The sequence below is a fragment of the Zingiber officinale genome, chromosome 8B (genome assembly GCF_018446385.1).
Source record: "Zingiber officinale cultivar Zhangliang chromosome 8B, Zo_v1.1, whole genome shotgun sequence".
NCBI lineage: Eukaryota > Viridiplantae > Streptophyta > Magnoliopsida > Zingiberales > Zingiberaceae > Zingiber > Zingiber officinale.
Genome location: NC_056001.1, coordinates 111,962,210 through 111,972,431, shown reverse-complemented (window position 1 = coordinate 111,972,431; position 10,222 = coordinate 111,962,210).

The window sequence follows — 10,222 nt, the reverse complement described above, 5'->3', positions numbered from 1 at the left end:
CGCATATTCAGATCCTTCTGAGTGAAGAAGTACTTCAGACTATGATGATCTGTATACACTCTGCACTGAGCTCCATATAAGTAATGTCTCCAAATTTTGAGGGCGAAGACAACTGCTGCAAGCTCAAGGTCATGAGTAGGGTAGTTCCTCTCATAGTCCTTGAGTTGTCAGGAGGCATAGGCGATCACATTACCTTCTTGCATCAGTACTGCTCATAGTCCCAATTTAGAGGCGTCACTGTAAATATCAAAGCTGTCTATGTTTTCTGGCAGAGTCAGAATGGGAGCACTGGTCAATCTTCTTTTTAGCTCGATGAAACTGTTCTCACAGTCCTCTGTCCACTGAAATTTTCTGTCTTCCTGGTGAGAGATGTCAGTGGGGAGGCTATCCTAGAGAAATCCTCTACAAATTTTCTGTAATAGCCTGCTAATCCCAGAAAGCTTCTGATTTCACTGATGTTCTTAGGTCTCTTCCAGTTACTCACAGCCTCTATCTTACTGGGGTCTACCATGATACCATCCTTGGAGATGATGTGACCCAGAAAGGATACCTGATCGAGCCAGAATTCACACTTCATGAACTTGGCGTATAACTGGTTTTGCTGACGGGTCTACAGTACTATCTTCAGGTGCTCTGCATGTTCTTCCGGAGTTCTGGAATATATAAGGATGTCGTCGATGAACACGATAACAAACTTATCTAAATATTCTCTGAATACTCTGTTCATGAGGTCCATGAAAGTAGCTGGAGCATTCGTCACGCCAAAGAACATGACTACGAATTCATAATGTCCGTATCTGGTCCTGAAAGTTATCTTGGGTATATCACCTTCTTTAACTCTCACCTGGTGATATCCCGATATGAGGTCTATCTTAGAGAACACTACTGCTCCCTTTAGCTGATCGAACAGGTCATCTATCCTGGGAAGAGGATACCTGTTCTTAATCGTGACTTGGTTTAGTGCCCGGTAGTCTATACACACGCGTATGCTCCCGTCCTTCTTCTTCACGAACAATACAGGCGCTCCCCATGGTGAGTGACTAGGGCGTATGAATCCCTTGTCAAGCAGCTCCTGTAGTTGCTCCTGAAGTTCCTTTAGTTCTGCTGGAGCCATGCGGTAGGGTGCTTTGGAGATAGGATTCGTGCCGGGGACGAGTTCTATCTCAAATTCAATCTCCCTGTCTGGTGCTAAACCTAGTAACTCCTCAGGGAAGACTGCTGGGTAGTCACATACAACTCGGACCTCTTCTAGCTTTTGGTCTTCGTCTTGAATGGTATTGACTACATGTGCTAAGAATCCCGTACATCCTGAATCAAGTAGTTTCTGTGCTTTCAGAGCTGAGAGAAACTTCTTGACCTTTCTCTTTGGTTCTCCGATGTACCCAAACTGTACTCCTGTTTCAGGTTGGAATATAACTTTCTGTTTACGGCACTCTATGGAGGCACCGTACTTGATCAGAAAATCCATTCCCAAGATGACATCGTAGTCAGTCATATCTAGCACTATCAGATCACCAAAAAGCTCTCTGTCTGCTATAATGACTGGCACTGCTCGGAGCCAGTGCGTGGATGCCATGATTTCTCTTGAAGGTAGTGTTGTCAAAAACTGACCACTAAGTGCATCTGGAGGTATTGCTAACTTTTTGGCAAATGCCCTGGATATATAAGAATGAGTTGCCCCAGTATCGAATAAGACAGTTGCATTTTGCTGTAAAATACTGATCTAACCTATAACAACTGTCGAGGCATTCGCTACGTCCTCTCTGGTGAGTGAGTAGATCCTCGCGTTCGTCGTGGTTGAGGGGACTTCTAGTCTGCCCTGGCTAATGTGTGGACCATCTAAAGCAGCCTGCATCTGGTGTAACTGTGTTAGCTTGTCTCCATACTGAATCGGCTGTGGTAGAGAAATACTGGTCTTATTCGGGCATTGCTTAGCCATAAGCCCTTCCTGGCCACATTCGAAGCATCCTCGTGTGCCCTTACGATAAATCCGGGGTGGAATTTCCCACAAGTAGAGCACTTGGGATAGCTAGGTTGTTTACTAGCTGGTCCTCCTTTTGGGTAACTCCCTGGTTTACATTTGTTACTGGAGTTCCTTTTCCAGTTAGAGCTGTGGCCCTGGTGTTTCTGAGTACCCGAGCCTCCCTGGCCTTTTGACTCTGAAAAGGCTTGCTTCTGCTGCTTGATGATGTTCTGGTAGTGCTCGGTGACGAGAGCACTACTTACCAGTTCTTCAGTGATTTGCGGCCTGTGAATGTCGCTGGCCACATTCAGCGCTATTTCCAGCCTCAGCATTTTGAGCATCATTCGGACTCGTTCTCTTTCTGTGCTGACTAGTTCGGGACATAGACGAGCCAGTCTGTTGAATTTCTTCACGGCCTCCTCAACTGAAAGGTTGCCCTGACGAAATTCAGTGAACTCATCGTAGTGGCGGTTTGTGACCCGCATGTGAAAGAACTCCTCAAAAAATTCTCTCTCAAAGTCGGCCCATGTCATCTGGTCCACTGAGCGCTTCATTTTAATTCTCTCCCACCACATACGTGTGTCTCCTGCCAAGCAGAAGGAGGCACATTTCACCTTTTCATGTTCTGGCCAGTCCAGAAGCTCCATCGTACTCTCCAGTGTTTTGAACCAGGCTTGGGCATCCCATGGTTCACTGGTGCCTGAGAAATTCTCTAGCTTGATTTTCTGCCACTGGATCAGATAGGCTTCTCTCCTTGCCCATGCTGCTGGGGCTACTGGTGCTGCTGGGGCTACTGGTGGAACCTCTATCACTACTGGGGTTGCTAGGTTAGGTTCTGGAGTGACAGTGAGAGTGTTCTGCTGATTAACCCTTAGGGTGGCTATTTCCTGTTGTTGTTCAGCTAGTTGCTTCTATAACTGAGCCACCACTGATGTAAGGTCTGGAGGAGACACTGAACTGCCTGCCTCATGTTGGGGCTCAGTAGCTGGTGCCTTTCTAGCTGGGCGTCCTCATACCATTTTCTAGAGAAACAGAGGACATACATAACTAATACAATCATATTCGCACAACTATTATTATCATGTTAGATGCTATCACACATAAACATGTTGTAGTTATTTATAAACATGAAAGCAAAAAACATAAACAAAGTGAGAGGCATTCTTACTTGGAAGCTGCAGGTTCAATGCTGATGTGTGTGTGGAGGAAGTATGAAACTTGCTATGATACCACTCTGTAACTACCCGCCTTCTACTGACTAGGCTGTAAGGCCGGGGGTTACATTATACTAAACTATTCTTGGGTTATCACTGAATGTTAAGGTGCGGAAAAGCTGAACTATTTAAAAATTCTACTGTTTGCCATAAAATCTGGAGTTTATATTCAGAACGCACTTATGAAGATGTACATTAGGGGTGTCAATTCGGGTGGGTCGGGTCGGGTTGGGTCGGGTTGAGTTTTTTTTTTTTTTATAACTCAACCCGAACCCGACCCGAACCCGAGTTCAACCCAAAACACCTCAACCCGAACCCGAACCCGACCAACCTGATCAACCCGAACCCGACCCATATAACCCGAAAATCCAATTCAAAATAACTTTTTTGGGCTATTTCCCCTATAATTCTTCACTTTTATCTCAATACTCCATCATTATCATACAAACATGATATTAATATACATAAAAACATCTAAATTTTTAAAATAAAATTTGATTTAACCCCAAAAAAACCCACAAAACCTTATATTTAAGCCAACCCGGGTCAACCCGAACCCGACCCAACCCAAAAATTTTTTACTCTCCAACCCTCCAACCCGAACCCGACCCGAACCCGAAAATGGCCAACCCGAACCTGATTTTTTTCGGGTCGACTCGGGTTGGGTCGTCGGGTCGGGTTCATTTTGACACCCCTACTGTACATACGCTAAAGGAGGGAACCTAAACTTTCTATTTGATCAAAAAGCTAAAATTAGACTTTCCAATCGATCGGCTGATCGATTGGAGTTGTTTGATCGATCCACTGATCGATTCAATATGCTACTATGCACGGAGGTAAATTCGAAATCGATTATCTGATCGATCCAGTCTGGTCAATCGATCCAGTGATCGATTTAGCAGCTCTCTGTACGCGGAAGACGCGTTTCAATCGATCAGCTGATTGATTCAATAGCGTTCTGTACGCAGGAAATTACTTCCCGATCGATCGGCTGATCGATCCATGGCCGGTCGATCAGCTGATCGATTCATCAGCTTTCTGTACGCACGAAATCACTCCCCAATCGATCAGTGGATCGATTGAGGACTCTCCAATCGATCGACTGATCGATTGGAGTTCTGATTTCTGCAATTTCTGCTGCATTTCACCACTAATCCACATACGATATAGTTGTATCAACTTTAAAGCATTTCTAACTTACTAGGCATGTCCTTACTTTCATCATTCCTAGTTATTTAACTAACATTAAGACAACTAGTGGTCTAAGCATGATATCATGCATACGTTCATAATCCATGACACTTAATATCTTAAAAGTGCAGAAAAGTAACAACATAAGGAAATACTAAGTTTTAAGGTTTGCTAGTTCCCAAAAATCTTTATTCCAGGTTCCTTCTCACACACATCTTGTCGCATTGCCCTCCAGCCTCCGCTAATCCATCTTCCCTTTACCTTTATCTGCAGTATAAGGAAAAGGAAACTATAAGCTTGGGAGCCTAGTAAGAACCATCTACCTCACAAAACATGCATTGGATGAAATCATGCTTTTAAAAGATGCTAATGAAATACATGTTGATGATCATACTGAAAATGTTAAAACATGGCATATGGACATACAAGTCATGAAAATCAAAGACTGAACATAAAGCTAACTATTATATCAATAAGACAACTAAACTGAAGCTGAGCTGTATTCACATATCTGGTTTGTGAAGTTTGAAAACTATTTATATAAATAGGTAAAAGTAATAATCATGCTGTTGATGGGCCCGACAACTGTACTTGCTATGCGTGCATCCCTAACTAAACCCGAGATAGCTAGTCCCGAATCTAGTAGGGTTTACTAGGTTATCTAAACCTAGGGACGACTGTGGGAGCCCAACCCAAAGACAATTGAGAGTCCAGTACAGTGCTACTGATAAAGTAAAATACTGATTTATAAGCTAGTTTATCTTATCTTGCTCTTACTATGTTATCTGAACCTAGAGCTAGGTTATCTGAACCTAGAGGCGACTATGGGAGCCCACCCATTGGACCGTAGTCCCATATAAACTGAGGCAAGATTAAGCATGCTATTTAAAATGCATCTATGCATTTAACTAAGCTATTAGAATGTCTACTGTGGCACTTAACTGTACTAGTAATTCTATCGAATACTTGGTGTGCTCTAAATCTCCTTAACTGAAAGATCATGCATAAAACTGAACTAAAAGCATAAAAATACACGATTAACTACTTATACTGAGGTGAGGGGTTACTTACATCCTGCACTAAGTTTTCTTACAATCCGATCGCTAGGTTTCCGGAGAAGAAGATCTCTTCGGTGATCCTCTTACGTCTACGCGTTCTTCTCGCGGAGGGGAGCATCCTTGTGCCGGAGTTGTCGCCGGAGGGTGCTCCTACGACCCTAGGGATGGAACCCTAGGTCTCTTGAGGTTGGCGTGCCGAGAGGGTGCGGGAGAAGAGAGGGGCAGCGGGTGAGGGTGAGGGAAAAGAGAAGTTGTCGATCAAAATAATAACTCCCCACTTAAATTCCCTATTTATATTAAGTGATTAACACGACCCAATTCGCCCATAAATATAATTTCTCTCCTCTTCTTTTAGCACACCCCTGCTGGGGCCTCCTGGTTACTAAGTCACCGTATATGTCATAGAGTCCATAGGTCGCGGGTTCAATCCCCGCTTAGGCTATTTTACGTTTTTTATTTAATTTTGCTACTTCGGCTATTCTAAAAATTTCATAAAAATATCTTAAAATTCTAGAAAAATAATAGAATATTTCTAAAATTGATTTGAGAATTTTTTGGGCGTTACATCAAGGTTGATCGAAGACCTGGTTTTTGGAAGTCCAAGTGGGTCATGGATGACTGAACACTTGGCACGAGATGGTAAGTCTAAGTGGGTTAAAGTTGACCGGACACTTGACACATAGGGAAAAGTCCAAGTGGGTCAAAAGATTGACTGAACACCTGGTGATGAAGTCCTAGCAGGTAAAGGTTGACTAAATGCTAGGCTATGAGGAGTTCCAATAGATCACGATTGACCAGATGTTGGAAGTGGTGTTAGAGTGTATACTAAAAGCCTAGCTTTTGGTATAAACATTTATCTAGAAATAAGAATCACATTGGTCAAATGCCTACATTTGTGATAAATGTAGTTGTTCAATTAATTTATATTGTAGATAACATGGTGTGTGGTGTCACACACAGAAGATCATGTTATCAGTACCTTATAAATTATAAACAGTAGCTCACGACCATAATGGAAAGGAACAAACCATTGGAAGGTCGTAGTGTAATTAGGTGTTAGTTTATCTTAACTATATAATTACACTAGTACACTTAGAGTGTATTGAGTAGGACCATTTGAGGTCGTTCCTTTTATACTGACTTTATAAAGGAACAAAGACCTCAGTTATTATGGAAGTGTGTGCTCTTAATCCTAATATAATAACAAGCACGTATATTTGATATTTATTTCTTTAATTTATCAATGGATGAGATTTAGTTCGATGAATCAATAAGCCCGATAAGTTGGGAAATGATATCACTTATAGTGTGTGTTGTTGATTATAGAAGGAAATTGTGTCCTAGTAATCTAGGTTGAGAATGTCCCCAAGAGGAGCTCATAAGGATTGTCATGTTAAACCCTGCAGGTGGACTTAGTCCGACATGACGATGAAGTTGAGCGGTACTACTCTTGGAGCTAGATATTAATTAAGTGAGTTGTCAGTAACTTACTTAATTAATGGACATTTGTTATCTTAAACACAGGGAGACTAACACACTCATAATAAGAAGGAGCCCAAAATGTAATTTGGGATTGGTGCGGTAGTTCAATAATAGTTCTTTAGTGGAATGAATTATTATTGATGAAATTAAGTTGTGTGTTCGGGGCGAACATGGGATGCTTAATTTCATTGGGAGACCAAAACCAATTCCTCCTCTCGGTCCCTATCGTAGCCTCTAGTATATAGAGATTTATATCCACCGCATACCCACCTTCTTACCCATCCAATGGGGCCGGCCAAGCTAGCTTGGAACCCAAGCTAGGGCCGGCCAAGATCAAGTGGATGAGTCATGTAGGTGGCCGGCCAAAGCTTGGGTCCCAAGCTTAGGTGGTCGGCCACTAGAATATTAAAAAGGATTTTTATTAAAATTGTTTCTTATGTGGATATCATGATTTTAAAAGAGAGTTTAAAAATTAAAAATTTCCTTTTATAGCTTTCTACAAAAGATTAAGAGAAGAGATTAATCTCTTTCCTTATTTGTAGTTTAAAAGGATGGTTTTAATTTTTGGTAAAAACTTTCCTTATTTGTAAATCATCTACATGTTTAAAAGAGAGTTTAAAATTTGAAATCTTTCCTTATTTGTTGATTAAAGGAGGATTTTAAATTTTAAGAAAACTTTCCTTTTTAACCATGTTCATGATTTAAAAGAGAGTTTAAAATTAAATATTCTCTTTTATAAGTTTCTACAAAAGATTAAGAAAAGATTTGATATCTTTCCTTATTTGTAGATTAAAAGAGATTTTAATTTTTAGAGATAACTTTCTTTTTATCCACATGTTTAAAAGAAAGATTTTAATTTATTAAATTTCCTTTTTATAAACCAATCATAAAGGGATAAAAATTATTGGAGAAATTTTTTTAAAAAAATTTTTGGAGACAAATTAGGAAGTTTTAATTAATTAAAACTCTCCTTGTTTGTAGCTTTCATATGGCCGGCCAAATAAAATTGAGAAAGAATTTTATTTTTAATTAAATAAATTTTCCTTTTCAATGGAAAAAGAATTAAGGAAGTTATTATTAAAATTTCCTTATTTGCCAAGATCAAGGATTATAAAAGAGGGGGTAGAGGAGGCTTCAAGGCTAACGACTCTATTCTATTTTTCTCCCTCTTTTCCTTGGTGGTGTGGCCGGCCCTTCCTTCTTCTCTTCTTCTTCTCTTTGTGGCCGAACCTCTTCATGCTTATGGAGTTTTAATTGGTGGCCGGATCTAGCTTGAGGAAGAAGGAGAGAAAGCCTACATCCCTTGGAGCTTGGTTGGTGGAAAAGATCTTCATCTTTTGGAAGCTTTGTGCATGGCCGAAATTTGAAGAAAGGAGAAGGTGCTTTGGTGGTTTCTCATCTCGGAAGATCGTTGCTCACACAACGTTCGAGGTTAGAAGAGGAATATGGTAGAAGATCAAGAGGTTTTTTCTAAAAGGTATAACTAGTTTTTTTTTTCTTTCCGCATCATACTAGTTATTTTTGGAAATAATACTAAATACAAGAGGCATACGATTCTAGAGTTTCGAATTTGTTTTCGATATAGTGTTCTTTTGTTTTTCTTTTCCTTGTGATTTGATTGTTCTTTTCGGTTAACCTAAAGTTATTTTAGAAAATTAAATATTAGCTTTCCATAAAAGGTTTTGTCTAGTCGGTGGTGGTTGCTCCCATATCCAAGAAGGCCATGTGCCTCGCCACGTCAGTACTGGGAACCAATTATGGAAATTAATATTTAATGGAATTAATAACTTAAGGTGATTTGGGTCGAACGTGTTAAGTTCCGCAGGAGATCCAAGTCAAAACCTAAAAGAACAAATAGATTAAGTTTTGGATCAAACGTGTTAAGTTCCGCAGGCGATCCAAAATTTAATTTAAAAGAACACATGGTAGCTAGGAAAAGGTTCAGACCTTTGTACAAAATTTTTGTACAGTGGAACCTTTAGGTTTTCCGAGTAGCAACCAACAAGTGGAACCCTAGACTTGTGTTTACCGAAATAGGGTTGGGCAATCGATTAGTTGATCTATTAACCCAAGTTTAATTAATCGGTCGATCGATTAGAAGGTTATCGCAAAAATGCATAGAGGGTTTCCCAATTGATCAGTCGATCGATTGGGGGCAAAGGGGCGAGACATCCTTAATTGATTGGTCAATCGAATCCGGGGAAATTTGCGAGAGCACAGAGGTGCTCTGAATCGATCGGTCGATTAATCAAAGTCTCCCCAATCGATTGGGATATGATTGTTGGGCAGGTTATCAAGTTTGGACGGCTGAGATCTCACAGATCTGACGTGGCAATCGATTGGGAGCCCTAAAAGTGTAAACATAAAGGTGATGTCGAGTTCAAACGTCGCATCTCTTCGCATAACTTTTTCTCCCACTTTCTTCACTGTGCTCACAGGTCATCACTGTCGGTTCTTGAGGCTTTTTGGAGACAAGTGTTGTTGCACTTCCAAGGTCAAAAGGTGTTCTCAATCAAGAAGAAGAAGCTAGCTAAGGTTTCATTTGTATAAATGTTGTAAGATTTCTATTGTACTAGCTTCTCTTTTATTCTTGTTGTATTGTGAGCATGTACGAGGTTTCTCTGCCTTTAGAGTGTTTATGAGAAAATGATTTTCATAGTGGATGTGAGTGAGGAAGAGTGAACCCTTAGATTAGTCACCTCAAGGAGGTGGATACCAAGTAAAACTAAAGTGTTAGGGTTTGCTTTAAGAATTTCGCTGCAAATCAACTCAACAAAGGGAATGAAGCTAATCACCCCTAGCTCCCTGAGTGTTCCAATAAAAAATAATAAAATTGGAAAACAATACAAGTTAATATATTAAGAATGTGAATTTATAGATAATAAGATCAAAATTGAAAAAAAATGTAATTTACAGGACTAAAAAGATCATTTTCTCTTATTTATAATCAATGTAACATAAACCTCTCATTCTATTTGCCCTAGCTTGCAATTAACTATAAATTAGTTTACTTAATTATATTCACAACTTAGTCTATCCATAAAGTTACCAAAAAAATCTTCTAAATCTTTTATTATAGTCTTTATATCAGTTAAATTCCAACCTCTTGCTTCTAACTATCATTGTTTGATAGTAATTCAACTTTAACTCCTTACATTTGTAAAAGTCAAGAACATGATTCTTTAAAAAATAAAATGTTTGATGAGAATTAAAAAAAGTATCATGAAAAGTTCATATTGAGCTCCAAATATTTTGATAGTATGCATATTATTTATAATATAATAGAGTAGGTATATATTTTAAATCAAAAGAAA